The sequence below is a fragment of the Petaurus breviceps genome, unplaced genomic scaffold, assembly GCF_028583685.1.
Source record: "Petaurus breviceps papuanus isolate PSGF00001 unplaced genomic scaffold, PetGlider_PUasm1.0 90919, whole genome shotgun sequence".
Classification (NCBI taxonomy): domain Eukaryota; kingdom Metazoa; phylum Chordata; class Mammalia; order Diprotodontia; family Petauridae; genus Petaurus; species Petaurus breviceps.
The window spans coordinates 29,128,917-29,137,153 of record NW_027187378.1 but is presented as its reverse complement, the minus strand read 5'-3'; the positions used below and the strand labels follow the sequence as shown (position 1 = coordinate 29,137,153).

General features: G+C 40.8%; 1 long non-coding RNA gene across 1 annotated transcript in view; it reads right to left on the bottom strand.

The window, feature by feature from the left end:
- LOC138152022 (uncharacterized) overlaps positions 1-1,525 on the bottom strand; it is a 23,255-nt gene extending 21,730 nt beyond the window's left edge. Inside the window, exon 1 of the long non-coding RNA XR_011165996.1 lies at positions 1,067-1,525. This is a non-coding gene — a long non-coding RNA (uncharacterized lncRNA). The remainder of the gene's footprint in view (positions 1-1,066) is intronic.
- Positions 1,526-8,237: the final 6,712 nt, after the last annotated feature.

The window sequence follows — 8,237 nt, the reverse complement described above, 5'->3', positions numbered from 1 at the left end:
CTCTCTCTCTCTCTCTCTCTCTCTCTCTCTCTCTCTCTCTCTCTCTCCTCCCCCACCCCATTTCCTTCTATCTTTTTTAAAATTCATACTAAATCATTTCACTGATTGCTGCTTTGTGGTACTGTTTGAGATCTGGTGCCGATATACACATTTCCCAACCCCTGCATAGCAAAGCAAAATGTTCAGAATTTGGAAACAAGATCAGCAAGATTAACGATTCTCTCAGGTTCTGTCTGTGTATTTCTGTATTGTGCCTTCCACCTTTCCTCTTTTTTTCCTCTTCTAATTTCCTTTCCTCTTCTTTTCTTTTCTTTCTGGGTCTCCCCATCCTACCCAAATTGGAAGTGCTGATTGAATCCCACTACTGATTGGCACCAATGCTTTGACCTAATCCATTTCCAGCTTGGGTCAGTTTGTCCCTCCCTTGGCATCCTGGTATCAATCCCCCATCCCAAAATATGCCAATGGTAAGCTTTTCATGATGCTGAATTTAGTGCAGACATCAGATCTGCAAAGCCCCCTGCAGTTTAGAATTTCCATGCTCACGAGATTTCTTCCAATCTCAGCCTCCTCCATAGCTACCACATCTGACCCATCTTTACTTTTCAACAACCAGTGCTTCCTCCAGTGCTGTCCTTCTCCCCTAGACTGACCACTCAGGAGACTGATAGCCCCTTTGCATCCAACTACCCTTCCCCTTTTAGCAACACAATAGGTTTGGCTTTGATCTTCCTCCTCTCCACATCTGTGTAGCTGACCAGTCTTCCACCTGCTCCTGAACCAGAATCACAGAATCTCATCGTCAGGAGTGAGCTTCTCCAGTCCAACCTGTACCACGTCCTCCTCTTCTTTTGCTTGTTGCATCATGTCCCTTTCTCTCTTTTATCTCTCCCACTGAAGGCCAAAAAAAGTCCAGTCTGCAAGAAACATCACAGACGCAGAACTCTGAGCCAATAACCATCTATTAAAGGAACCTGGCCCCTTTAATGACTAGGACCTCAGATCTTCCTTGCAATCTGAGATGACTCCTTCCTCCAAGGCCCTTAACTTTTAGAGTGCTTGTTACCTGGGCAGTAGAGGTGAACGGGCCAAAAATTCAGAGACTGATTGGTGGATAAAATTGCTCTCGGCCCTCCAAGTGTTTTCATTGTTGTTTGTCCTTCATTCTCAAAAAGGACCATGACATCAGGAAGATGATGCTGTGACCTGCAAGTCAGATGGATTTAAGTGAGGCAGAGCTGTGCAAGGTTACCAGCCTCACTTTCTGCTCCAGAAACATCTGTCCAGTGGTCAGATGTAGATCAGGACCAGATGAGCCAGCACACAAAATACCAAATGCCATTGATTGACAGGCAGACTTGCAAACACCTTAACAGACCTATCTTGACCTTCCAGGAGGTCCTACCAAAATCGAGGAGCAGGTTCCTGGGGTTGGGCTGATGAGTGAAGGTCAAAATAACTACATGAGTTGATGGGCTGGTAGAAAGACAAGCAACAGCCCGGCAGCCAGCATCACTCGTTGGTCAAATGCTTATAGCTATTTCCTCATATTGGGCAATAAGGAGATAATGAAGGGTGGAGGGGCACCAGAATGGCTGGGGGACTTTTGATGTAATTGAGTCACATCTGTCACACTGGGCTTGGTCCCCTGATCAGCAGGAAGAAAGGGTGGGGCTCCTTTAGTTAGTTTCTTATGATTAGGCAAGCAAATTTCTTAGTAAGAGACCTTCTGATTATGAAATATACAGTTTGGGGCTTTTCGTAAAAGGTTTGAGGCTTTTTATAAGAGTCTGTCCTTTTATAAAGGACAATGTATTCTATTTGATTATTCCTGATTAGCTGATTAACTAAATATATATTGACAAATATATTAATTGATTAATTACATGCATATTTATAACAGGTATAATATTGATTAATACTAAATGTATATTGACAGGTTGGCTAATTTGATTGGTTGATTAAATGTGTATTGATTGTAGGTATAATATATTGATGTATTGATAATTACTACCAATCACCACCTCTATAAAATCACTAACTGATTATACTATAATATTGTATAATATAATATATAATAATAATATACTATAATATAATTATACTATAATACTGTTAGGGGTCCGATCATCTATTTCACCACATGCAGACAGAATAACATAATCAAATATTCAATATACAAGTACCATAAATAAAATTTTTGAACTCAATTTCTTTATTCCCAATGTACTGACCCCTACATGCAAATGGACATTGTAGTAATGTTGATCAAGAGACTTTCCTCCAAATAATTGTTTTTCTTTAGTCCTTAATTCAAGGGAACTAGAGGACGATTGACCAGAATAGGGTGCTTCTTTTATACAAAGGGAGAAAATTAGGAAGTTATTGGTATCTAGTACCACCTACCCACATGGCCAGCCAGAGGCCCTCTCTCTAATGCCACTGGTGGGTTGTTTCTTGTTGTTATTATGTTTCTTCTGCTGGATCAATGGATAGAGGAAAAGATATGTCATCTCTGATTGAGGTTTTCATGTAAAAATTTACTTCTGTTGCGAATAAAACCCCAAAATACAGAGTTTCCAAGTAATTAATAATCAACTTATTAATTGCGCTAGCTACTAATCAATAAATCAATGGTCAGTGGTTTCTCTTGGTAACCAAAGATAGCAAGGGAGACTCTGAAATGTCTTAAATCCTATATGTACTTTCTGAAGTCAAGGGAAATTCCTCCCCTGGCAAGTGAAACTCAACCCTGATTAGTGAACATTTCATAGGTGGGCTAAAAGTCTTCAGCTCCCACTCTTGAGAAAGTGACTTGATCATGAGGCTCAGCAGACTACAGGCATCTGAGCAAGAGAAACCATGTCCATCCAGACCTCTAGTGATTAGTTTTTTTCTTCACAAGCCAGGTGGTGTTAACCTCTAATGGAGGGGATCAAAGACTAGGAGACATGGCCTGGGGAAAAGAGCTAGCAGAACAGAGTAAAGTAAGGGTCCCAGCCCAGGTAGATGCCTTGGGGCTGGGGAAGGACTACCTTACTGTTACACCCTTTTAAAAATGCCTGACCTTTTTGGAGTTGAGTCTTAATAGAAATAGGAGGAAAAAGATAGATCACAAATTAATAATTGGTTATTAATATGATTAATTAATGTATTGATTATTAACTAATCAATCATAATTAATAGGATTGATAAGTATGATATTAATTTCTTTCACTGATATCATACTTTTCCCCCAACTCACCTCAGAATGTAGCTGAATCCATTGTGCAACTTTGGAGCCTAAATTTTATGTCAGGGAAGGGACTGAATCCTCTTTCTAGGGTGGAGAAACTTCCAAGAGGGACAGAGATTTAGAATAGGAGAGAAGACAAGCAGGAGAGGTTGTACAGGTCTTTCTGCTTTTATTATCTTGGGTCCCATCCTTCAGAAATATAGAACTCCATGATTTCATATACCTAATAAATAATGGATTTTTGTTGCTTAGAAACAGAAGTCTTCAACATGGGATGTGTATGTGTGTGTGGGCACGCAGGTATGTGCATGGCGGGGGGCCCACCAACATAATACTTGGGTCCCACTGAATGCTCTCCCTGGTTTGAGACACATTATGGATGTATGTTAGTATCCATTTAAAACCATAGCTCATAAGTCCTCACTAATATGTTTCTTTTACTACACCAATTAGAAAGGACATGTTTACTCAAAGTAAAATATATTTAATTAAATAATACAGCTAACTAATGACACAAAAGATTTCCCCTATCCATGGTTCCTAACATCATACCAGCACTAGAGAAAGGCATGTATACATGGTACACACATGGATGGCATACGTATAAGGAAGATGGATAGCCAGGGATCACATATGATAAGTACATGGCTTTGCCATTCACCCTGAAGCAGCAACCTAAGAACCCATGGGCCTTTGCTTCTGCTTCTCAGGAGCACTGAACAGTTGTCTATTATCTTCTGTTGGTCTTCATGCTCTTTAAGGTCATCAGCAGGTCTGTTACCATCTTCAGAGGTATAGTGGCTGATAAGCCTTTCCCTAGAAAAGGACTAAAGCTCTTCAAAGCCAACAGCTATGAGACCACCACAAATAAGCAGTCATAAAAAGCCAACAGAATACCCAAGGGTAGGATTTGTCGACATTTTGACTGTTTTTCTCCAGATGTCAATTGAAATTCTGACCCAAGACAACTATCTTACTTAGGGTCAGACAATTTCCTTTCTATTCCAGATAGTTCTGTCATTCTGCTTTCCCAAAATCCATTTCAGGGACTATCCCTAGCAAAACCTTACAAGTAGAGGGGGCGGAGTCAAGATGGCAGAGTAGAAGCAGGACCTCCCTGCTGCTCTGGCTTCCACCTTCCCCAATCCATGTAAAAAGGGGACTCTAAACAAACTTTGGAGCTGCATAACCCACAAAATGACATAGAGAAGCTAACCTTTCACTGCGGACAGCCTGGTAGGCTGGCAGGAATCTGCCAGCACAGTGCTCTGAGTTGAGCCCAGCCCCACACAGGAGCTTTAGCCCCAGGGCAGGCCTGACCAGCCTCCGGCTGCAGGGACTCCAGATCAGCAGAAGCTGTGGCCGTTTCCAGATTTATCAACACATAGATTCGAAGGAAAAAGTTAGAGGTCAGTGCAATCTGGACTTTGGGACCCAGTAAGTGGGAGTGCTTTTGCCCCCGGGGAGAGAAGCCACTGAGACACCGGCACAGCCAGCCAGCACCACAGGCAACTTCAGCTCCTGGCCTGCAGAGTGTAGGGGAACCAAGCACCAGTCTGAGGGTAACCACTATTGCTTTAACCTACTTGGATCTGGATTGCAGTCTAGGGTGGAGGACCTGCATTGTGTGTCCAGATTGTCAGAGCTTGTGGAGACCTCAGAGAGAGCACCCAACTAATACTTCTGGCAGCTGAGAAAACCCCAGGGTTTGGGAGAAAAGCTCCCCTGTCTGGTGGCAGGGTCCTACTGTGGCAAAAAGCCCAGGGGTCAATTGACTGAGGGGCAACAGGACCAGGCAAAGGAAACAAAGCAGACAGAAGATTCCAACATTAGACTCCTATTTGGGGGACAAAAAGGAGCAAAGCATGGAACAGGAGGAAGACAGTGAAGTCAGAACTCCTGCACCAAAAGCTTCAAAGGAAAATATGAGCTGGTTACAGGCCATGGAGGACCTTAAGAAGCAGATAAGAGAAGTGGAGGAAAAATTGGGAAGAGAAATGAGAACAATGCAAAAAAATTACAGAATTAGGGTCAACAGCCTGACTGAGGAAATAACACCTTAAAAAATACACTAACTCAAATGGCAAAAGAGGCTCAAAAAGACAATGAGGAAAAGAATTCTTTAAAAAGCCAAATTTGCCAGATGGAAAAAGAATCTCAAAAGCTCAATGAGGGGAATCATTGCTTCAGAATTAGATTGGAGCAAATGGAATCTAATGACTTTATGAGAAATCAAGATGCTGTTAAACAGATCCAAACAAATGAAAGAATAGAAGGCAATGTGAAATATCTCATGAGAAAAACTGACCTGGAAAATAGATCCAGGAGAGATAATTTAAAAATTATTGGACTACCTGAAAGCCATGATCAAAGTAAGAACCTAGAAATCATCCTCCAGGAAGTTCTCAAAGAAAACTGCCCTGATGTTTTAGAACCAGAGGGCAAAATAGAGGTTGAAAGAATCCACTGATCACCTCCTGAAAAAGATCCCAAAAAGAAAACTCCTAGGAATATTATAGCCAGGTTCTGGAATTCCCAGATTAAGGAGAGAATATTACAAGGAGCCAGGAAGAAACAATTTGAATATTGTGGAAACACAATCAGGATAACCCAGGATCTGGCAGCTTCTACACTGAGGGATCGAAGGGCTTGGAATATGATATTCCAGAGGTCAAAGGAGCTGGGATTAAAACCAAGAGTCACCTACCCAGCAAAACTGAGTATCATGTTTCAGGGGAAAATATGCTCATTCAGCGGAATAGAGGACTTTCAAGCATTCTTGCTGAAAAAACCAGAGTTGAATAAAAAATTTGACATTCAGATACAAGAAGCAAGAGAAGCTAAACAGGGAAAAGAAATCACAAGGAACCTATCAAAGTTGAACTATTAACATTCCTACATGGAAAAACAATAATTGTAACTTATGAAACTTTTCTCAGTAGTTGAAGGGAATATATATATATGACTATATATGAGGATATATGGGCATATGAATACATATGTGAATGTGTGTATATATGTTTACAGATATACATAGATAGAGGGCACAGGACCAATTTAACAGGAAAGGATGATACTTAAAAGGTGAAATTAAGAGGTGAGAGAGGAATATAATGAGAGAAGATGGGGAGAGACAGAATGGGGTAAACTATCTCATATAGAAGAGGCAAGGGAAAATGGTTACAACGGAGGGGAAGAATAGGAAGGCAAAAGGAAATAAGTCAACGTTATTCCCATTGAATTTGGCTTGAGGAGGGAATGAAATACATGCTAAATAGGGTATCTCACCCTCCAGGAGAGTAGGGGGGTAGGGGATGAGAGGGGGGATGATGGAAGGGAGAGCAGGCTAGCGGGGAGGGAAGTTGGAAGCACCCACTTTTGAAAAGGGATGGAATCAGGGGGCCAGGTACCACAGCGAGTAAGAGCACTGGCTCCAGTGTTGGAATGACCTGGAGATCGAATCCCTGGCTCAGACACTTAGCACCCACCCAGAAACACCTGGATGTGTAACCTTGAGCAAGTTACTTAACCCCGATTGCTTTTAAAAAAAGGGGGAATGGGATCAAAGTAGAGAATAGAACAAGTGGGAGGTGGGATAGGAGGGAGGAAATATAGTCAGTCTTTTACAATATATCTACTATGTTATTGTTTTGCATTAGCCACACATGTACAGCCTATACTGAACTGCTTATCTTCCCAGTAAGGGTGGGTGACAAAGGAGGAAGGGAATGAATCTGGAATTCAGAGTTTTAAAATCAAATATTTAAATATATACTATTATTAGTACTATTTTACATGTAATTGGGAAATAAGATATACAGGCACTAGGGCATAGAGATCCACTGGAAAAGTCGAAAAGGGTATGGGAGAAAATATGGGAGAGAGCAGATTGGAGGAGGGGATATCCTGTGGGACTGCTATTTTGGGGTGGTGGGTAGGGGAAAAACAGGGAGAAAATTTGTTAACTCAAAATCTGGTGGAAATGAATGATGTAAATCAGAAGTTAATAAAGCATTTGAAAAATGAAAAAAAAAAAACCCCTTACAAGTATGAGATAATTTTCAAGGGTTGTACCAATAGTAAAGTTATTATTGTTTTATGTAAGTAATTAAAAAACCATAAAGCTAAATTTTACACCCTAGTTTTACCTCTCTGTTGGAATATTTGTCCTTATTTAATGTTTTGTCCAAAAATTGTAACTGGATAAAAAATGTAACCTGAGTTAAAGAGATTTTTCAATAAGCAAGAGTAGTAGTCCACAGGGGTGGCTAGGTGGCTCAGTGAATACAACACGACCCTGGAGTCAGGAGGTCCTGAGTTCAAATCCGTTCTCAGACATAACACAAAAACTAGCCATGTGACCTTGGACAAGTCACTTAACCCCAATCTCCTTCCAAAAAGCAAAAAAAAAAAAGAGTAGTAGTCCACCCACTTCACATGTCTATAGAGACAGTTAGGTGACAGGATGGATATAGTACTGGACTAGGAGTCAGGAAGACCAGAGTTCAGATCCAACCTTACTAAGACACTAACTGTGTGACCTTGGGCAAGTCATTTAACTTCTATATAACTTAGCCTTTCATCCATAAAATGGAGATAATAATAACAGCTACTTCCTAGGGTTGCTTTGAGCTTAAAATTAAATGTTTGTAAAGGGATTTGCAAACCATAAAGTGCTGTATAAATGTTAGCTATTAGTATCTCCATATTAATCACAATATCCTAAGTTCATAGGGTCATTTGATGTCCAGTCATTTCAGTCCTGTCCAACTCTTCATGACCCCGTTTTGGATTTGTCTCAGCAAAGATATAGGAGTGGTTTGACATTTTCTCTCTCTCTTTTTAAAATTTTTTTTCGTTGACATCATTCATTTCCACAAGATTTTGAGTTATAAATTTTCTCCCCAATTTTCCCTACCCACCACTCCAAAACAGCATTCCCACTCAATATCCCCTCCCCTAGTCTGCTCTCTCCAATATCTTCCCCCATTCCCTCTTTGAC